The sequence below is a fragment of the Equus caballus genome, chromosome 17, assembly GCF_041296265.1.
Source record: "Equus caballus isolate H_3958 breed thoroughbred chromosome 17, TB-T2T, whole genome shotgun sequence".
In the NCBI taxonomy this organism is placed as follows: domain Eukaryota; kingdom Metazoa; phylum Chordata; class Mammalia; order Perissodactyla; family Equidae; genus Equus; species Equus caballus.
In genome coordinates, this window is record NC_091700.1 from 41,010,968 (window position 1) to 41,033,806 (window position 22,839).

General features: G+C 43.2%; 2 long non-coding RNA genes across 2 annotated transcripts; one reads left to right on the top strand and one right to left on the bottom strand.

Annotated features, from left to right (window-relative positions):
* Positions 1–6,709: 6,709 nt before the first annotated feature.
* On the bottom strand, positions 6,710–13,525 carry LOC111768580 (uncharacterized). Its single transcript, XR_002801007.2, has 3 exons — positions 13,093–13,525; positions 12,839–12,897; positions 6,710–9,047 (listed from the first exon to the last, which is right to left on the bottom strand). It is a non-coding gene; the product is annotated as an uncharacterized lncRNA (long non-coding RNA).
* A 7,528-nt stretch (positions 13,526–21,053) lies between these two features.
* On the top strand, positions 21,054–22,598 carry LOC138918463 (uncharacterized). The gene is made up of 2 exons (XR_011427865.1): positions 21,054–21,170; positions 22,068–22,598. It is a non-coding gene; the product is annotated as an uncharacterized lncRNA (long non-coding RNA).
* Positions 22,599–22,839: the final 241 nt, after the last annotated feature.

A 22,839-nucleotide genomic window follows, 5' to 3' on the forward strand; every position in this document is an offset into this window, starting at 1 on the left:
GCTGCGGGTCACCATCTATGAAGGAGCAAAGCCGTGATTCAATCCAGGCTATTAACTATCAGTTTATAAAATAGAGCAGACTAACAGACCGTGTCATTAAGGAACCAAGTGGGGTTGGGGGTTATCTGTGCTGAGGGATGGCACAGCTCCCCAGCCCAAGGGCCTCTGAAGACTTATTCTCCATTCTCTTCTCTGTTTGACAACAAACGCTAAGACGCTTAGCACAGGGCAAAGCTAGGCTATTAATCTCATCCCTTCTCATTGAGGCTTCTCATCTTTCCAAAAGATGACTTCTCTAAAATGGTGAGTGTAATAAACTTAAGGCCATAGGGTATGTCTCTTAAGAAGACAGTTTCATGAGCTGTAAAAAGTAATTACGGTTTGTCAAGTCAGCAAGTCTCTCCCCTTCGGCCCTCTGTCTGTCACGAATGCCGTTTTCAGAGACAGCATGCCTTCGTTCCTTTGCGTCTCAAAGCTGTTGATGGGGGAAAACTACTTCTTTACAGAGGACCCTGCATTTCAGCCCTGACCACTTGGGGCTGATAAGAGAATTTTACTCAAGTTCCTTCTTGGCCTCTCTGCTGAGGAGACAGGCTGCTGACCACAGAATTGCAATAGCAGTTGGAAGATGGTAAGTTCCAAAGAATAATCCAAGAAAAGTCCAGTTTTTACAATAATCAAATGACAACTTTGGTAAAAAAAAAAAAAAAATTCTGTAATCATCTCTGCTTTGCATCTGGTCTATATGAGAACAATCAACTTGCTAGCATAATTAATACAAAAATAAGCATGTTCCCTTTTTTAAAAAGAATAACATACATACAATACCATGTTTGACAGTTCCTGGAAATATAAGCTTACTTTTTTGTACTCAGATTATATAAATTTGAACATGATTTGTATCTATTATTGAGTTTTCAATGCTGAGTGTTTTGGCTGGAGCAAGAATCCTTTGTAAGTAGGAGAAGGGCCATGTCCTTTCATTTAGATGTAATAAGACAGTGTGGATCCCAGTTCCCTGAACTGCCAACATACCCATTTGGATGAGAGGCGTGGCCACGTGGCTTATGCCCGGGTAGCCTGCTGTGTAGTCAGAGCCAAGAGTACAAAGTGTGTTCACACACAAGCTCTCATTTGAGGCTCACAATGAGCCTGGGGAGTGGCTATCATCTCTTCTTTCTCACAGGCAGGGTGACGGGCTCAGAGAAGTAAGCAATTCATCTGAGGATGCTCAGAAAATATGAGATAGAATTCGGATTCCAACCCAGGCCTTCTGAGTCTAAAGCCCAAGAACTTTGGATGCCGGCAATGTTGGCGTACAGCTCTGATTTAACAAAGCAAACTCGCCCTCATCCCCTGTGATCCTTCTCAGGTATCTTTTGGTTGTTGAGGATGATCAAGCACCAGCTGTGCATTCGGTGGCCTGCCCAACTGTTCACATGCCTGGAACGGTGTCCAGAACTAGACCCCAACCTGGAGAGACTAGCGAATTGAAAGTTGGACCCTATCTAAGGAATGTAATAGGTCTCTGTCTTAATGACTTAGCCCATCAACCAGCTATGAAGACTTTCTACCAAGGTGCTTCTTTTCAGCAGAGCTTTAATCATTTTCATGAAGTATTCTGCGGGGGGAAGTGTTCAGTGATCAAAGAGTTTATTTTACATTGCCTACTATATTCTAATTTTGGAAATTCACAATGCACTCAGCAAAGAAAAAACTGAAATCCCACAACAATACACAAACAAAATTTTAATTTTCTTTGTACGCAATTTCTTAACCTTATTTGAGCTCAATCTTTGTTTGCCTACGTAATCTCTGTTAACATCTTGGAAAATCTAGTTCCATCAAATATGCTTTGGAAACTCTACTAGAGAGTCTATTACAGACTAGAAGCTCCTTTAGAAGAGAGCTTTTTGTTTCTCTTGTTCATTGCTGAGTGTTCACCCTTTAGAATAGTGCCTGACATATAGAAAGTGGTCGTTAGATATCATTTGAATGAGTATATAGACCCTTCTGCTGAATTTCAGCACTGGTCTTCTAAAGTTCTAGATAAACTCCCCAAATGAAAATATTCCACAATTAATCATTTAATGTCAATTGAACAAAGACCACACTGATGGGTACATTTATGCCAAAACCTCCAAATGAAATGACTAAAACAATTTTGTTCTATCTTGTTTAAAATTAAAGGCCATAGTGTACAAGCTAAAGATCAAACTCAAATACTGAACTAAGTATTTTTCACATGGTAAGTCAAGAAAACACCCAAATTTCTGGAATAAAAGTGAAAACTTTGATCATTCTGATACCCTGCACACAGACGCTAAGAATCTTTATATTGAAAACAGCTGCTTGCCTGGCAATTTTTCACATGTCTTCCAAATGGGTGCAGGGCAGACTCCATTCCTGCAAATCTTTCATGGAAAGGAAAATGGTAATAAGTTTCACCTTCCTTGAATGGGTGTTGTGAGAATTCAGAATGTTTTCAAAGAAAACAGCATAGACTACACAATACCAAAATCTGGTTGATTCAACCTCAGCATCAAGGGGTCTTTCTAAAAGTCAGTAACCTTTTAGAGTAAAGCAGGCCTTGGAGATCACTCAGCTCAGTGCCTTTTTCTGATAAATGAGTAGAGACTCAAAGTAATTGAGTGACTTTTCCTGGGTTATGGAACTTGCACCGATGATGCTGGGACTCAATTCAGGTTCTATAAGTTCCGAGATATTTTCTCCACAACACGGCGGCCTTTCTCACCATATAGCCTTTCTGAGAGTTGTCATGCAGATGTGGCCCCAGGTATGAGCAAAAGTGCCTGAGATGAGAATCTCAGAAACGGGAGGACCCTAGAGACTATGTAACCCCAGAACCCTATTTCCTGGGTGAAAATGCAGAGATCAAGTGTGGACAGCTGGGACAATTTCCCAGTGAATTCAGGATTCTTTAGGGCAGCACTTTCCAAAAACCCTTGCTGCAATGATGGAAGTGTGTAACACGATAGCCATTAAGCTCTTGAAACGTGGCTGAAGAATTGAGTTTTCAATTTTAATTTTAACAGGCACAGGTGGCTGGTGGATACCATATTGGACAGCACAGCTTTAGAGGGCTGGTCTAGCTATACTGCATTCACTGGGCTTGGTGTACCATCCTCCACTAGGATTTGGTCATGCGAAACCACCAAAATGTCCCCCTTGTCATGGCTCTGCATTATACACGTTTTATAAATACCAGGAGCTCAATAAGAGAAAATGAAGAGAATAATCATCTGCATTTGTGATTATATAAGTAACACTAGATCCAACACCAAAATCATCACAAACAGTCATTTTGCTTCTAATAAATCTATCTTTTCTGTAATCCTGGTAAAGTAAAAACATGAGACAGTATAGTAGCTATACATAGCCTCTTAGTTTTCAACTGTTCAGATAATCTCTAAAATGAATACTTTACAGATTATTTCTTTCTAAATAACTTCTGAATAATTTGTAAAGACCAATCTCTATGCCCGTTTCAGTTAAATAACTCCTTGCAGAGATACGCACTAATCGCATCGTTAAGAAATTAGGCCAAGGAGTTTTGCTTTCTTCTGCCATGTACTGCCTCAGAAGCTAGCTGAAACATCTCAACTTGCCCACCAGCTAGCTGTGTCCTGTATCCAATTAGTTTCAGTAAATTATAGAGAAAGAGGAGCATTGTTGAACCAAGAACTGCATGCAATATTTAGATTTACAAACTAATACAGTATAAAGGCTTCCTAAGAAGCTTTCATGCTTCCATCTGAAAGACTGGCTCCTTCAAATGATACCATTGATTCCCGACATCAGACAGTCAGCGCAGAGAAGTCAGGCAGTGGACACTCAGAGAACTAATTCAAATGGGGGTGCCAGCCCCATGGCATGTTACTATTTAATGGACTCAAAGGCCAGCGTTCTTGTGTCTGCACATGCTTTATCAGACAATTAGGCTTTTGTGTCCTGATAAAGTCTGGCCTTGAAGACTTGTTTTTCGATGTTCATCTTTCAAGAGAAAACAAAAAGTTTTAACCAGATGAAATTTGCCTATGTGAATATTCCCCACCCCACCCCACCTTTGGGTGGCGGAATCTCCCCTTCTTGAAATATCCTGGGTGTCTTAGCAGAAGCCGAGAATGGTCTACTGATAGGATACTTTCATTTGTCACATCTGTAGCAGGAGAAAGTCAATACAGTTTAAAATTGGAATTTCAAGATTTGACTTACTATCTAATTTTGTCTCAGACTCGTTGCTTGATAATGGGCAGGGTCACAAGCTGGGAATCGGAAGGGAAGCTGCAGACTTTATCTCTAGAGAATTTGTGGTGAAGACTGTCTCAGAAAATACTCTGACCACAGAGAAGATGAAGAGACCAGATAAATCCCATGGGCCCATGAGCACGGAAAACTGCTTATGGGCCTTTTTTTTGGACATACATAAAAGAGGTCAAACCAAATTGTAACAAAGCTTCTAAAAGTTGAGACACTCTTTGATGCGACTCATTAATTCAAGGAGAGGGGGAAATCATACAGAAATTATAAAGAATATCTTTGTCACCTTATAATGTTTTTTGATCCAAATCAAGATTCCTAATGTTAAAGTAAATATTTGTGTGTGTGTGTGTATGTGTGTGTAGACTGTATTTTAAATTAGTAGGTGAGTATAAATATCTGAAAACGGGCATGTCAGAGCATTCAGTTCAAACCTCCAGGTAGTCCAGCAAGGAATATTATTGTCCCCAATCAAGCACCAGAGAAGATACATAGTTGAATATTTTACCGACTTGTAAGTACAGATCATTACTTCTAACAACTGGGCAGAAAACAGCATCTTGGGTCAACGTAATGCCACATGGTATATCACAACAAGCCACTTTGAAATGTAATTACTTTTACAGAAATATAATCCTTTCACATTTTGTTTTGTTGACAAATAGACCGTGCAGCGGCCAAAGAAGTGTCGATGGAACACTTTTGTCAGAAGCATATGCTTCACTTTAGCCAAGAAAGAAGAAAAAACTTGATCAACGTGTATGTGTGTATCATGAAACACTTAATCAGAAAGATATACAGATCTTTTCTTTTCCATAATCATGAGACCTGAGATTTTCTCAAGGGAAATGTTCCAACATGAGAAAGAAAATACATAGTTCAAAAAGCCCGTGTTTTCAATTTGCTGCCACATGGTTTAAATTATCTATGTATTTATTAAGGGCGCTAAATAGGCAGCTTAATTTAGGGAGAGGGGTCATTCAAGTTGAGAAAAATCATGTTTAATCCCTTAGCTCACTACAGGTTGATTGTGCTTTTTAAATGCATACAGCCTCAGCTAACAAAATTCCCCGTGATAAGAAGGTCCCCTGTCTGCTTCTAAATTTGTCGGCTGCCAATAACAATGGAAACTTGTTAAGCTCCTGGCTCCAGGCCCAGCCTCTCTGGGTATCTTCCAGAATTAGGGATTTGTCAGTTACTTTCTCTTTATGTTGCCAATGTGCTTGCTTCCAATTTGGGGGTTGCCTTCTCTGTTCCTGGCACACCACGTGTTTGTTCCATTACTATAGGGTGGAAACAAAAGGGCCAGGGCATCAGAGCTTCTTTCTTTGCATGATAAGTCTGCCTTGATTTTCTCTCTGGATGGGGGATGGAGTGAGTCTGAGGGGAACTATGAGGAAGACATGGTTAGACGTAAGGAATTGGAAATTTGAACACTTACTGTATATTTGATGACATTACAGAATCCTAATTTTTTTTAGGCATCATAATGGAATAGCTATGTTTTTTTATAAAGAGTCCTTATGTTTTAGAAATATAACATGAAATATTTTAGATGAAATTATATGATGTCTTAATTTTTTTCCAAGTGATATGGAGAAAGTAGATGAGGGTACCGATGAAACAAGTGTGGCCATGGGTTGATAATTGTTGAAGGTGGTTGATGGGAACATAGGGGTCCATTAGATTATGATGTTTATTTTTGTATACATAGTTGACATTTTCCATAATAGAAAATTAAAAAAAATTTTAAATAAAGAGAAAAAAGGTGCCAGGGAATACAAGATCCCCAAATAGCCATCTCTAAACTATCAATAAATCTTAGGCAAGAAGAATGAGAACCTAAGAATCCTTCAGAACCTGGCTTTCTGCCCCTGTGCAGCTTGGATGAAACAGCACATTGAGGCCTCCGTGCCTGGCCCTCGGTGTTGTGTCAGACTCTAGTGTTTTGTATTGCGTGGTTCTCTGTTCTATCAAACATCGCTGGCTAGGACTCACAGGCTGAGCAACTCTTCTTTCGACGGCTCAGAGTGTGGTTGGAGTTTATCAATCTCTCTCCTTGGGTCTCTGCCGATCTCCGAATCCCATATGCACAGGGCTAAAATGCCCTGAGTCATTTCTGCACGGCCCCCAATCACAGCACAAATGGATTCTCTGCATGGAGCTGACTCCAGATGCACACAAGCAGTCTTCGAATTCCACCTATTTTTATTTGCAACCCACCCCGTGTGGCCAGACAATGGCAGGAAGCCTTTCTCCCAGTGACCCCACAGCAGCCTTCCTTCCTCCTATGCCTGTTGCTGTGGCTTTGGTTCTCATTCCCCTCCATGTGCTAAAAGCAGCCCCTTTCAGGACCTCTTGAGGCTCTGGCCTCTGTCCTTCCCTGTCTTGCGTGCTTATTTTGACTACCAGAGCATGAACCCCATTCTTTTTCTTCTTCTTCTTCTTCTTCTTCTTCTTCTTTTTGTTTTGTTGGTGAGGAGGATTGGCCCTGAGATAACATCTGCACCAATCTTCCTCTACTTTTTGTATGTGGGATGCTTCCACAGCATGGCTGATGAGTGGAGTAGGTCTGCACCTGGGATCTGAACCCGGGAACCTGGGCTGCAGAAGCAGAGTGTGAGGAACTTTAACCACTCAGCCATGGGCCGGCCCCCATGGAGCCCATTCTTAAGCAGACAGAGCAGTGTCAGGTGAAGACCTGAGAGACAGCCCCAGCCATAGGCCTCTTGGTGTCTAGTGTCTAATTCCGAGGGTGTGAGACATTCTGCCTTCTTAGGGCAGCTGCTGCAAGCCTCATCTTGGAGAGATGATGTTAGCCCTCACCCTGGAGAGCAGATATCGTGCGCTTTGGATTTCGACATCAAAAGCTCCTCTGAAGTACTCTGAGCCCCAGTGCAATATCTTCCTCCTTGGTTTGGCTTGAGGCACCTCTGCCCAACCTCTGCCCACCTCTATCCCAAGCAGAGATTCTTGAGGTAAAAGAGAGAGAGAAGTGTGCTATGAGAATAAACCGTCATTAAGGACCAAGAGGCTGAAATAGCAGAACAAGCCTGAGCAGAGGAAACCACTCCTCTCCTGCACCAGAATCTCCAGAGCGTGAGCACTTCTTACGTTTGATGTCCTATTTCACCCTTATTCTTGAGAGTAGGGAGAGGTCAAATATGCAAAAGACTGGTCTGGGAGTAACCAGACTTGACCCAGCCCTAACCAGCCACTAACCAGCCCCTGACCAGCCATCTAACTTTGGGTGTGCTTTATTTCATTCATTTATCCAATATCAAGTGCCAACCACAGTAGTAGGCACTGTAGCGATCAAATGAGAAATGCACACTCTTTAAGAAGCCCATGGGAAAGCAGACCCATAAATAAAATATAAGCCACCAAATATTGCAGGACTTATAGTATAGGGTACTAGGATGTAGGGTCCAGGGGTCTCTGAGAAGGGAATGGTCTATTCCACCTGGTTCATGGAGGGGAGGATGATTCGCAAGGGCCCACTGCACCTCAGTCTTCCTGTGTTATCATAACAAAGTCACACCAGAGTATCGACACAACCATTCTTCTTCTAGAAGTGCAAATATCTCTGTATTTATGTAAGTGGGGAACGAAGGCACAGAAATGTTGGCGATTTGTTCATGGTCCCACAAGGAGTTGGTGGCGATGCCAAGGCTAGGACAGGGGTTTTGTGATTCCTGGCTCAGCGCTCCTTCTATCAGGCACTAGCTCAGTCTCAGTGCTAAGAGTCGCCTTACAACATTAATTAATTCAAACATGTCTGCTTATTTCATCCAAAACAGGACTTGAAAAATCACCAGCGGTTCTCAGCTTGAACCTAATTTTGAATGAAGGGAGAGAACTGTTCTGCAAACTCTCTCCATTTTCCTCACAGCACGTGATGAGCACTGGGGCTCCTTGCAGAAGTCCCTTATGGTGAAAACAAAACAAAACGTAGTGCTCATTCCAATAAACTTGCAGTCAACCCTAGCCCAGAAGCAAAATCCCATGCAGAGAATATAACCTCCTGTTCCTCACAAATCTATAAGAGAAAGAGATTTGTGAGTAGGGTGTTCAGCTGTGCGAATAGACCACCGTTCATTAGGCGTCTTGTTGAAAATTCTACTTTAAAACTTGTTTTTTCCAACTGAAACCCTGAATTTTTTTCTTGAGTACCTATCGATGCAAAAAGGAGAGTCCCAAAAACAGAAAGAAAATGTAGATAAGGAGAGGGAGGGAGAGAGAGAGAGAGAGGAACAACATACTATGGAGTACAAACAAAACTGCAGCTAATGATATTCACGCTTGGCCAACTTCAGTTTGGCCATAACCTATAAAAATGCCACATTTAGAAGTTTAATGAACCTTCATTCCTTGTCAAATTAGCAAAGCTTTCACTATCTGACTCTAACGTTTCCAATGCTGACATCTCAAAGGCTCAAAGTTGAGTGAGACAGGAATTATAGAATGAAGGGGCAGCTGTACAATGCTCTTCTGGATTGCCAACCTTCTGGATTCCAAGACCTTCATTGGAGGCTGTGGCAGATTGCTAATTGTGCCCCCAAATCCCTTTTCTCAGTTTTAGCTGAGCACATAGCTCAGCTGTCCAGGTAACGACTTCATTTTCCATCCTTTCTTGCAGCTATGTGAAACCAGTGACTATGTCCCAACCAATGGGATGGGATCTGAAACGATGTGTGCCACTTTTGGATTTTGCCGTTGAAATGATTGGTGTGCACTCTCTCAGGTTATTTCCTTCTTCCCATTGTCTGTAAAGCAAAGAGAATGGAGTAGTCACCTTGAACCCAGAAATGGAAGCCATGTGTTAAGAATGTCAGAGCCTGCCCATCAACTCTGAATCATTCCTTTCTGAGAGGTAAAGTGAGAGAGAAGTAAATTTCCATCTGATTTAAACCACGGTATTGCGGGGTCCCTTTGTCATAGCGGCTTACCTCTATGCCGACCAACAATCCCATGGGTTGGGGTCAGAGTCTTGCTTAAAGACCCATACACGCTTCCCCAGTGACTCCCTCTTTGTCTTTGTCATTGAGAGTGGGCAAAGCAATACTTTCAGACTCAACTTTCAGAGAAGTTACTGCATGAAGTATTCATTTCTAGATGTGTGTGCTAAGGAAATGCCAAAATCAGAAAAAAATCAACATGGTATTCCTTATGAAACCAAGAATCGTACCCCATCAACTTGAACAACAATAGTAGGATGATTAATTAAAATGTGAGCTATCTACGTACATTTTATCTAATTCCAGAAAGGATTTAAAGTGTAACTATTGGGAAAAAAACATATTTCTATCGAAAGTGTGTGTGCATGTGTGTGCACGTGCTCACGCATGTGCCCCACTGGCTTTATTAAGCGTGCACCCAGATGAGCCTTGTATTTAAAAGCATTTTGGCCTGCCCTATTTTGATCCCAGTGCTAGGCACCATTATTTGGTGACATACATTTGAAAGCATGGCTGTCTTTTAATTCATTGTAAATGTCAGTGGATGGTAGACACAAATAAGAAGACTCTCCACAGCTCTTATACTGATAAAAATTTAGAATCATAATTCCTACAGTTAATTTTTTCCACTAAGTCCTAATAGATTAGAACCTTTTGATTTGGTAGGTAACTAAGTATTTAACAATGATCTTCAGTTTTAGACCTTAACTACATGATGTTTAGAATAATTCACCCTTTAGCCTCTTACTTCTTAAAGTGGCATTTTCTCCTAACTTTTTATTTTGGAAAATTTCCAAACTACCAAGACGCTGAAAGAACAGTATCATGAACGCCAGCATACTCTTCACCTAGGCTTTATCTCATTCTCTCTCCCTCACTCCCTGATAAACCATTTGAGTGTAATTTTCAGGCATAATTTTTAATAAAATGAAAAATGATCATAACGTTAATGAGAGAAAAATAGTTATCTCTGAAGATACTCATTTTGATCATTTCTGGATGGTAAGACTCTATGATTTTTTTCCCTATGTTTTCCAAAGTTTCCAGGGGCAAAAAAAGCTTGAAAACTTTATACTTCACTGAACCGATAATTCTATTAAGAAGTTTGATTAAAATTTACTACTATATGTGATGCAATTATTTCCATTTTGTGAATGTGGATAATTCCAAGTGTAGTGCCAGGGGCATGAGGGATATTCAGTTAAATCATTACGATGGTAGCATTTTTATGCCAACCAAAATGTGACCATCTCTATCTCTTGCATCCAGCTGAACAGATACTCTAATTATCTTTCAAACATGCCCTGATCAGTGCTTCGATAGCCTGTGGCTTATAGTGACCTCTCCTGAAAGGACTCTCCCACCAGTCTTACTTGGTTTTGTTTAAGACCGATACTACCTTCAAAGGATCTATGAATGGTCGTGCTCAAAATGAAGCTATGGCAGTAAGTTTTTGCCACAATTGTTGAAAAGTCTTTCCCCATAAAAATCTGCCCGTTCGGTGTTTTGGTTCACAGAGTTTCTCTAATAAAGTGGTTCTTCAATGCTGGCTGGGTGTCAGAATCACTATTTCAAAGATTTAGGGGCCCGATCTTCATCCCAGATGGGTACGTGCGTATGTGTTTCTATGTGTAGGCATGTGTGTGCATGTGTGTGCATATGTGTGCTTGTGTGTGTGTGTAGGGAGAGACTATCCATTCTTATCCAGCTCCGCATGATGTTGATGTGCACGCTGGTTTGAGGACCACTGCCCTAGACGCCTGTCCCCATTCCAAAGAAAAAGGAAATAAGGCCTTTAGAGAACCCACCCTGGTCTTCCCAGGCCAACACTGACTAGCAGATGTATTCGATAAAGGCTCGCTGACTCAGTGAACAGACGAACACCAGTTCTCAGGACTTCTGAACCTTTCCTAATCACTAACATTGACTATGCAGACTACAAATGTGTTGCTCAAGTTACCTGAACTCTAAACCAGTGGTTTTCAATTTCAGTATGCCCAAGAATCACCTACAGAGTTTATTTTAAAAGTGTGTATCCCTGGGCCCATCTCCAGAGAGTCTTATTGAACAGCTTTAGACTGGGCACCGGGCATGTGCATTGTGATCAGCACTCTGGGCGATTCTCTTGCAAGAATATCTTTTGAGAAACACGGTATCCAAGTTATGGGTACAAGATATTGTGGTAGAGTTAGTCTGAAAGGAGCTTCACTATCAATCGAAATGGATCATTGACATTAATAGATGTGGCCACATTATTAATTAAAATTTTGTTAAAAACTTTACCAAGAGTAAAGAGTCTGGGAAGCCGGCTCAACTGATGTTATGGCTGGTACTTTGGAGATTCCAGTGTACACTTATGCTTCCATTTCTTACCATCTAGATCCTGTCACCAGGGCTCTCTTCAAGTCAGGTGATGTAAAAAATAATGAAGTTAAATCAGGTAGCTCTAGCCAGACATTTTAGTGAAAAGGAATAATCGCAAAATAATTTCTCTTTTTATAAGGTATATTTATTCCCACACCTATCTCCTAAAGCAGGACAAAGACAGCAAAATATTGATGTAACGGTGGTATGAGAGTGTTCTGGGTCAAACATGACTAAGAAGTCAAAACAAGAAGGAAACAGGAATTTACAAAAAGAGTCTAAAATAAAAGAAATTAATAGTATGAATTAGTGTCTCAAGTAATAAAGAGATTACATGTTTAGATTTAACATTGCTGCTTCATTCTGCTTTTCATTTGCATTTCTGCTTGAACATTTTTATGAACGTCTCAAACAGAATGATAGTCTGTTTGTTTCTTGCTGGCTCCTGGCAGGAAAAACATAGCTTTTTTTGTATAACAGGCAAATAAGGTACTGAATCTGATTTCGGGTCTTGTCTGACATTAGTATCACAAACCACACACACAAGGACCAGTGGTGTCAGCACTCCTCAGACGGCCTCTCATTATTCACAAGGATTATCCTGCAGGTGTGATGAGAAGCTTGACAGCCATCTGAATACTGTGACTGGACGAGGACCCCAGTAGGATCCCAGCCATGGCCAAATGCGCACATTATGTGACTCATGTTTGCATGAGATCTCTTTTAAAGTGTTAGAGAACGTCTCAACAGGGATCAGGGTAGTGACATTTCCAGGAGAAATTCAGAGTTCTCAGCTTTTCTGAATCTACCTTGTATCTTATATGCTAGACAACTCATGCCTCCAAGCTGAGGTGACGTCATGGAAAAGAATACTCCCCAACCAAAGCTGCTGAGATTGGCGCCATGATTCATAACCCAGAAGGAGAAAGCCACAGTTTCTTTTCATTTTCTCATCTGTTTGCTGGCCAGCCTGCCCATTGCCCCACCCCCAGCCCCACCAGCCCCACTCCTGGGCCTGCTCGTCACCCTGTGGTAGGCAGTCTAAAGGAGGCTGGCCTCTGCCACTTCCTCCTTCCTCTACTTTCCTCTCCTAACACTAAGCCCCATCCTCCCACGCACACCACAAAACCAAAAGAATGGAATGAAAGGAGGTAATACTCAAGGCGGATGTGTGATGGCCGAACTCCGGTTCTGGAGTCAGACAGCCCTGGATTCCAGTCCAACTGGTCACTTACCACTGCATGACCTTCAGCAGCTTATTTCAACTCTGTGAGCATCGGTTTCATCATCAACCCTGAGATTTAAACAAGACAATACATTCAAGACATTTAGGACGGCTCTAGCAAGTTCTCAATGCCGCGCTCTCAGTAACATGGAGATAACAGTAATAATCATAGGACGAGTACTAACAAAGGATGCTGATAAACTGTTTTATTGTGTGGTCTCTCAGGATTTCCACAAAGAAAAGAACACAGAAAATTCTTATTACCTGGAGACATACCTCACACCAATACTTGGTAAGCAGGATTCTAGATATTTATAGACTTGACAGGCCTGCAGAACAAATTCCTGACTTGTTTGTAGCACCTTGTTCTTTTTCAAACTCTTCCACTTCCATGCTGTTTCTCTGAAGAATGAAGCATCATTTGGTTTATAACCTTGTCTACGCAGCCACTCATTAAAGAAGGCAAAGAGCGGCCAACAATCCTCACTCTCTCGCAAGGCCCCCTAAGTCTCATCTGTCCTCTGGCTGTCTGAGGAGTCACCAATGACGTCAGCCAGATGGCCGCCACTGCCCACAGCTCCAGGCTGCTGAAATAGAAAGGGTCCTTGCTTTCTCTTCCTTGGCTGCAGATGGAAAATTTGGAGTCTCTGGGAGTAGGGAGTGTGCTGGGAGGACCCAGCTGAGACAGGGAGTCAGCAGAGAGAGGAGGCAGCCGCGCCAGCTATTCATGTTTCTGTGACTCTCCACGGACAGAGTGGGCATTGTTTAAAATCACATAGAAATTGTTCTACACGGCCCTCAATCTCATTAGCTGCCCGGCCACTTTTCCACATTAATCATTCAAACTGACTTGAGTAAATAATACCACATGTGGTTGTGATGACAGTTGTCTCCATAATGTATTTGTCTCGAGGTACTCGTGGTTTTTGCTAAAAAAAAAAGTGTCAGTGACTGACTTTAGAAAACTGTGCAGGCAGGATAGCTGGCTATCTTTATGAGGAGCAGTAGAAAAACTTGAAAACTTACGTTGGGAGAGGCTGAGGGCAGGCGACAGTGGTGAGTTGTGCTCTCAGCACAATGGTGCCTTAACCCTGATAAGACAGAAAAAATTAGTAACGCTCAGAGTCCCTACTCCCTACACATTTCACACACATGTCCAGCCCCACTCCCAACTGTGTCTGTCACTTGCATTTCTGCACAATACTCAAGCAATCTTTGTTGAAACTAGATATAATCCTTGGAACAAGCATATCCACCCTCCCTCCTTCCTTCTTTCCTAGGTACATGGTTTGTACCTAGTTTTGTGCTAGACGTGGAAAATCCTAAGAAGAAAGGTACAGTTCCGGCCCCTGAGGAAATAAAGGACGGTAGGGTCTGGTGGGAGGATACACAAACAAACCAGGACCATATAGTGAAACACGAACATTGGGTTCAAATCCCAGGTGAAAATTATGCATAAATAGTTGAAAAAGTTTAGCCCTCCTCATGGGGGTTATAGCACCTATTGAAATGAGGAGTCCAAAAAGGTACAGCCTGGGTGAGGAAGGTGGAGGAGGAATGTAGTCAGGATGGAAGAGTGCTGGCCATCAAACACCATGAGAAAGGTAAGATGCCAGTGGCCAGTGGGTCTGGGACTCATTGGAGCAGAAGACAGAGGCAGCTCTCCAGGGATGGGCAAATACCTGGATCAGAACAAGAGCATCCCATGGAAATCTACAAGCTTGACAGACTGAGGTCAGAATAATCCTCCCACTTGCTCCTTGGGCATTGGGTTGAGGCAAAGCTTAGCAAAGTGTTCCCAAATCAGGCTGACCCTCAGAATCACCTGGAAACATTTTTATAATCCTACCTCAGACCTATTGAATCAGTATTGCATCAGAGGCCTTGGGAATCTGTTTTTCAGAACTAGAGAATTTGTCTTAAAGCTGGCCTGCAGAGTAACCACACTGGCTTCACTGAGACGGTTAGCTAATTTGGAAGAGTTGACTGAGCTAGGAGTGAGCTGAAGCCCAGCCAAGCTCCCCTAATCATGACCACTTTCAGAAGAGAAAACCTTTTGAGGCATTAACACTCCAGTGAGAATTGTTAGCATTTGCTCCCTCAAGAGTAATTTGAGAAAGAGAGAGATTTGCCTTCTGCAGTGGTGGACATTTAGGCACTGACTCATACAAGCAAAGGGGATATCAGAGGTTTAAGGACTCTCAAAGTTGGAAGAGGCCATCGAGTCTATGCCTCCACCCCATGAAAAGTCCAGTCAACAACATGCCTGCTAGGTGACTGTTCAGTCTTTGCTTAAATACATCCAGAGACAGGAAACTCACTACCTCAAGAATAAGCTGGTTCCATTGTGTTAAAGCTCGTGCTGATTAAAAGAAAAACAGGAAAAAATTATGTAACTTTTTACAACTTCTCCCTTGCTCTTCCTGCCGATACTTTGAAGAACATGCCTAATTTATCCCTCAAATATTTGAAATACCCTATCAGATGCCCCAGATCTTTTCTCTTAAGTCAAATGTCCAGAACTTTCCACCACCCCTTTTGTAACAGATTTTGAGAGCTTTCTCAAGGTTTTCAGATGTCACAGCACTTTTCAGCCACATGTGTGGGTTCCCACCATCTTCCCCTCCCACCAAACCAACACAAACACAGGGCTTCTCTTGTCCATAAGAGGCTCATGGTTTCAAAGACAAGCAAGTCTCCCAGGGCAGCCTAAGCAATGGCCTCTGAGTTGGCGGAGAAATTGGGGTTCCATCTCCATTCTCAGCATTTCCAGGACACTTGGGGAAAGGAGCCTGAGGTTCTCCGGGCTTCATGATGTCATAATTATAGCAGAGGAACAGCATAGATCTCTCTTTCTCTCCAGAAGAGCTGTGGACCTTTCGTACCAGAGTGCTGAAGGGATCAGATCCTGTTTCGCAGTCCGTCCAGAAAAGAAAAAGGAGCTGAATAAATAAGTCCAAAGACTGCTTTGGTACCCCAAGGTCTGCAGCTCGCGTTAGTGTTCAGGCCCTCTGATAGCAATGCTCTGCGTCTGCGCACAGCCCATTCCCTGGCGGACCCTCCGGCTGGCAAGCAGCGCACAGCTGCAGGACAAGGGCTTTGCCTGGGAGCTGGGGCAGGAGGACGGTTGGTGGCTAGCTGGGCGTGAACAGTCACACTGTAAGGCAGCCACACCCCAGGTTCCTGAGGCTGGCTTTCTGAGAAAAAGGAGCAGGACAGATCTCTCCCTTCTCACCTTCCTCACCCCTCTGACGACCGCACGGTGTTGGGGGTATTTGAATGCGAGAATATGAGGATGCTCAGACACAGCAGCATCTGTTTTCTACATAGCTCCTCACACAGGGACTCTGCATCACTCCGGGTGCAGTGATCCCATTTTGTTATTCACGCGGATGGCCTTTCCCCTCTGCACCAAATCTTTTGCCTTTGGGTTTAGAACAGAGGGACGCAAGGGGGTTGGGTAACAGAATCACCTGCTGAGATGTTTAAAAATATTCAGGGCTTGAGGGAAAAGGGAGAGGGTTTGCGCCGGAGGTTCCATGGGCCCTCTCTGTGCAATTGTGGTGGAGGCGTTTGAAGAAGCACACAGCATTAAGTTGCCAAACCTCCCCTGCTGACTCTACCTCATTGAGAACCTCTGGTTTAGATGGGACAGTGAGCCAAGAGTGGACTCACAGGTCTCTTATTTATGTCAAGGCATGCAATAAAAGTATCACCATCACCATGGCTAGAAAACCTTGTAGCGAGACCCCCATAACACCTGGAAGCAAAGACTTGAAAACTTCTGGGACTTTCTCCTCGACTGCATGCATCTTTTTCTTTCTGTACATTTCCATTATCCTCTCTGGTCAGCTTCATCCCCAAGGTGGGAACATGCTGCTGGAGTGTTTTAATGTTCCACTCCATAGGTCCTCTCCCAGATTAGGACTGAATTTCTAGCAACAGTCTGATCTAAGGCCTCCTCCACATGCTTCAGCTTGCCTTGAGCCCTTCCCATAAGCCCCTTCCCATCCTGTCTGAGCAAAGAAGCATGAGCTGATATTGAAGCATGACAGAGTCTTAAGCTCTACGGCTGATGCTCCAAGCTGCCTGCCCTGCGTCCATTCCTCTTTCTTCCTCGCTGAAAACCCCAGTGTTCATTTGGTGTTGCAGCTAGGGATGGCCATGAAACAAAGTTCTGGTTAATGATATATAACTTAGGGTTTCTGGGAATGTTTTTGCTTTCCTAACCCTGCCATTTCCTATTTCTACGCCATTTCCTTTCTGATTTGGAAAGATAAAAGCAGAACACCACCAGTGTTGTCTGGTGGCGCAGCAGCCATTTTGCAACCGTGAGGCAAAAAGGTTGTAGATGAAGAGCTATGGGTTAAGGATGGTGAAATGGAAACATGGAATGAAACTAGGTCCCTGATGGCTCTGTTATAGAACTCTAGCCTGCCTGATCAGAACTTCTAATCAACTCTCTGTTCAAACACTGTGGTCAGGGGTTTTTTGAGGTCACTTCATTCATCCATTCAAAAATTATTTATGGAGTACTTACTTTCTGCTAGGCACTACTCCAGACAAAATGTAATCTCCCTACCCTTGTGGAGCTTATGTTCTAGTAGGGGAGAAAGTCAAAACAATGAGCCAAGTGTATAATATATTAGATAATCATAAATGCTAATAGAAAAATAAAGCAAAAAAAGAGTTATAGGAAGTTTGTGGCAGGAAGGATTGGAGTGGAGAAGAAGTTACTGTTTTAGACAGGGTAGCCAGGAAAGGTTTCATTGAGAAAATGACATTTGAATACAGACCAAAAGGAGATGAGGGAGCCAAGCTTGCAGGTGTCCAGGAGAAGAGCATTCCAAGAAAAGGAGCAGCAAGTACAAAGACCCTGAGACAGGAGAGTACTTGGTTTGTTTAAGGAACAATGAAGAGTTTGGGAAAGAGTAAGAGTATTGAGATGAGACAGAGAAAAAATGAGGAGCCACAATGTGTAGGATCTTGTAGATCCTCGTAAGGACTTTGGCTTCTATTCTGGGTAAAGTGGTGAGCCACTGGAGTTTGAACAGAGGAGTGACAGGATCTGACTTATGCTTCAACAGGCTCTCTCTGGCTGCCATGCTGAGATGGGGGCAGAAGCAAGGAGGCTTCTGAAATAATCTGTGGAGAAATGAGGGCAGCTTAGAGCAGAGTGGCGGCAGTGAAGTGGGGGAGAGAAGCGGGATTCTTGGATAAGGTGATGGCAAAGCCTGTGGGATTTGCTGGTGGAGTGAATGCGTGAGAGAGAAATCAAAGAGGACCCCAGAGGCTCAGACCTGAGCAAACAGAAGAATGCGTTGCCATCAACTGAGTGTGAGCGGACTGCCAGAGGAGCAGGTCTGGATGGTAAAAAGCTCTCGGCACAGTCTTAGCTGGTACAGCCTCCATTCCAGACAGACTGATGAACTGGAGGATGTACCCTGGCCTCCCTGGGCACCAGGATGTTCTCTGCTTCTTTCCCAGTGAAATATCCTCTTCCACATTCACATCTCTGGTGCCAGGCAGTGATGTTGGGGGTTCTGAAAGTGCTGAAATCAAGACTCTGTTCTGTCCTTTGTATGCTACTTAATAAGGCAAGAAAACGGGCCAAGTGAACATTTTCGCAATGTTTTCAATTAAAAGAGTGGAAAAGCTTCTGTTTGTTCAAGATTTCACAATGAGGTCATGTTTCATAGAATTTAAAAAATCAGTGCAAGGACTCCCTGTTCTTTCCTGGGAGAGAACTGACCCCTGAGGAGTGGTCAGCAACTGGCGGGGCAGTGACGACGACCCTCTTGTTTGAATCGTCTTTTCTAGTTATTAAGCATCCTCACAGTGCTTTCATCTAAGGTTATTTGATTCCCAACTAAATTCCACAAATTCTCTAATGTATGGGTGAGGAAACTGAGCCTTGGAGAGCTCAGGCCACTCAACGAAGGTCATGGAGTGAGAAATCAACAGACACACAATTTTAATTCTAATATTCCAACTTTGATTTCTTATTTGCTATTATCTGCATTACCCTTTGTCCCCATGTGTCCTGAATGAGATTGGATTTGTGAAGTTGACATAAGAATTTCAAGAAGGAACTTTCTACAACTCCTTGTGCGTCTGGGGGGGAGGGGTGTATGCTTATTTATGTCAGTGGTACCCCAAAGCCTCAGTTTCCCTGTGACTCCAGCCAGCAACTATGACTCACTTGTTTCAAAGGAACGTGGATTGATGTGAGTGAATAAAAGATAGATTTAAAATGTGACCTAAATGATCTCCTTCATAAAGGGGCCGCTGTGTTATATCTTAGAAAGATTCACCAAACTCTTGGTGAGGAGTCATGATTTGAAGCCCTGCTCCCTGAAGGCCCTCCTCCCATCTCCTAAATCCCTCTTTCATTTTTTCTTTTTTTAAAGATTGGCACCTGAGCTGATATCTGTTGCCAACCTTCTTTTTTATTCTTCTCCCCAAAGCCCCCCAGTACATAGTTGTATATTCTAGTTGTAGGTCCTTCTGGTTGTGCTATGTGGGACACCGCCTCAGCGTGGCCTGATGAGCAGTGCCATGTCGGCACCCAGGATCCAAACCAGCTAAACCCTAGGCTGCTGCAGTGGAGTGCATGAACTCAACCACTCAGCCACGGGGCTGGCCCCACCCTCTTCCATCTCCATGTGACCAAAGCAGAACAAGTCCGCCCTTCCCTCCTTCTTTTAAGCATTCCCTTCTGTCCTCCTTGGAGCAGTGGGATGTGAGAGAACTCATTCCAGATCATCTTTGAAGGACTTTTCCATTTCTGCCCTAGCCCCAAACATACCTTAAGAGTCTTTTTGTCTCTTCTTACAGTTCCTTTATGTAAAACGGAAGGAAGAGAGAGATAACAAAATTGGTCATGTGTGAAAGGAAAGGGGAAGAGGTTCTCGCCTTTGTCCCCACCCAATCCCACAAGAGCCCCTCACCACAACCTGCCCAGTTCACTCTTTCTTTTTCACCATTCCCAGAGAGCTTGAAGTCCTCCCTTTTGGGCAAACCCCACAAGTAGCCTCAGGTGGCATCCTGCCCCTTGAGTGCTTACAAACCCCTGGTTGTGTTGGGGACGAAGGGAGAGGCAGAGTGTGAGCCTTCTGCCAACGGGATGACTGTGCCTGGGCCCTGGCAGGCAGTTTCTGTCAAGGCAGTTTTACTCAAATGTACTACGAGTGCTTCAAAAACAATGAGGGTTAGAAATAACAAAAGGCAGATGTTGGCTTGTTTTGTGAGAAATGGAATTAGAAAGCGAGATGTTCATGGCCCCTGCAAGTGTAATTTGAGACAGAAATATTAAATGTTGGCTTCCAGCCCCCCCAGTGCCCAAGACACACCCTGGAATTGTCTTAGAAGCCATGCAATGCCAAGTACTGCACCCTCCGATCTATTTCGGTGCCTTGGAGGGAGTGAATTAATGTTTCTCCAAATTTACTCCAAAGTGGTCACAATTACTTGAATCTCAGGAAACAGGGCTCATTTGGAAGATGGTGACAACTTCATGATTGTTTTTACTGTTGTCTTATGGATAGATTACTCCCGTGAGGAAAGTTCCAAGCTTCTCTTTTACCCTCTTTAACATTCTCCCTCTGGGAAGGGTGAGGTAGTGGAACATATACTGGATGTGGAGTCTTAACCCAGCTCTGCTCCTCCCTTGCCAGCTGTTGATCCCAGAGAGCCATCTTGGGCACCTTTTCTGGGCCTCTTGCATCTTTATTTGTAGAATGAGGGAACTGGGAAAATAATCACTAAAAACTCATTTCCAGCAACTCCATGGTTCTCACTTCTTCACAGACCCCTTATCTGCGTTTATTTGTTTTGCTAAGGTTTTCTCTCTTCTCTATGAGAAGGATAGACAAAAGAAGATGGAAGTAAAATTCTGTAACTGTTCAGTTTTGAACTGAAGCTCAACTCAAGCACTTGGATTTTTCAGGACATTTTTATGAAGAACAACTAGGAAGCTTCCTGCAGGGTTCATCATGGTGTTTTCTACTCAGTGCGATAGTTTTACAAAATATTTTATTGATCTGCCAACTTGTACATTTAGAGATACATATAGTTTAGCTAGGATTACAATTGGAAAATTACATGCATGGGTACTAAATTTACATCTTCTCTTGGTTATCTGGGACTTAAAGTTAATCTCAGCAAAGGAACACCCTAATCTCCCTCAATATTCTGGAATCTGTTGCATCATATTCAGTTCCTCTAGCAACTGCCATTTCAGGCTCTGCCTCCCTCTGTCACTGAGTGGACAGTCCTAGGAAAGACTATTTTTCTCCATTAAAATTGGAAACAAACTGCAGTTGGCAAGAACACTGGGGCAGGTGGGCACCACTTCCCTTTACTTCATCTTCACCCCAAGGGAAAATGGGAAAATTCATGAGACAAGTTATGTTATTTATTTGCTTAAGAACTTCCCTTCTGCCATTCCCTCCATATGGTTTATGTTTTCCTTCTGAATTGGTGCTTTCACAGGACAAAACTGCCTTTGTTGAGAGGCAGTAACAGGTGTGTTGTGAGAGAGTGAGCGCGTGCGAGAGAATGGAAGAAAATGTGCATCTGTGTGTGAGAAGGTGGAGGGCAGAGTGTGAGTTTTGTGTGTGCAGGTGTCGTGTCGTCTAAGGCATGAAGACCCAGTGTGCTCCGTGAATTCCTCAGGAGAATATATTCACGTAATATTTAAGAGCTCTTGGCTGAGGAATCTATTCACCATCTGTGAACACATCCCTTCCAGAGGGATGCTGCAAAACCACCTTGGATTCCTAAGATAGACGAGGAAATGCATTTCAGCAAAGGAGTTCCGAGGAAGTACTAGGTCCACGGATGATGAAACTAGCTCAGCAATACTCACCCTGTCTTGCTTTTCTGCCTAAATAGTATATTAGACAAAGCGTGGGCTCCAGGACAGACAGATTGGGTTAGAATTTCAGCCTGGTATTCCTCAGTGTGGGGACGTTGGGTGATTTACTAAATTTCCCTAAATCCCGGTTTCCTTACTCATTTATGTTGGATAGCAGTGCCCAACTCCCCGTGTGACTGAGAGAATTCATTTGTAGAGTTGCTTCGCTCAGTGCGCAGTGCCCAGTGTGTATGAAGTAAATGTTGGTTTCCCACCCATAATTGCAATTCTCAGACCAGGTTAAACAGAGATGGGAAAATTCTTTCCATATGTTCAGGTAAATAATTAACAAGGTTCATATTGCCTTCTAATTTGCCACCAGGGGTTTTGACCTTCTGTCCTTTGGCGTGATGGAGTTGCCTAAGATGTTACAGCTGCACGTGTTGGCTTTAAGCTCATCTTCTCCATGGAACACTCGAATGACTGTGCGCTGCTTTTAAGACACACAAGCACTCCTTCTGCCCTGCATTCAGCATGCCTTGACCGCCAAGCTGTTTTCATGGGGATGCTGTTGGAGCTGTGTCCAGCCTCCCAAACCTATCTGGACTGCTTCTCATTGTGTCCAGTGGTACATGGGGTGGACTGCTGCCCAGGATCTGCTCCATGGCAATGAGACCACACACAACAGAAGCATTTTCTGGGGAAATATAAAACCAGGACCCTTTGTTTCACCAGCCCTGTGGAGTAAGCAGCTCAACTGGACTTTGGTTGAAAAGGAAGACTTGCTCTTTGCTTTTCAAGAGACATCACAGTAGTGTGGAAAGAGAATGGGCTTAGGAGTCAGAGGAAAGTTCAAATCCCACAACTGCCAGTATGATACAAAAACCAAACAAAAAACTGGCTTAACTCCTGAGTCTCTGTTTCCAGTTTTCTAGGTGGTAATATTCAAAACATTGAGTCGCTGTGAGAATCCACCAGAAAGTCACCTCACATCACGCCTGGCACAAAGTAAATCATCAATGAATATCAGTGGGCTTCACAAACCCCTCAGGTGCACATGATAGAATCATCCTAGACACAGATTTGAACAATTTGCTACTTGGCCTATTGGTGGTGATTAGCTAACTCCCAAGGGTTAGCTATCATTACTCTGT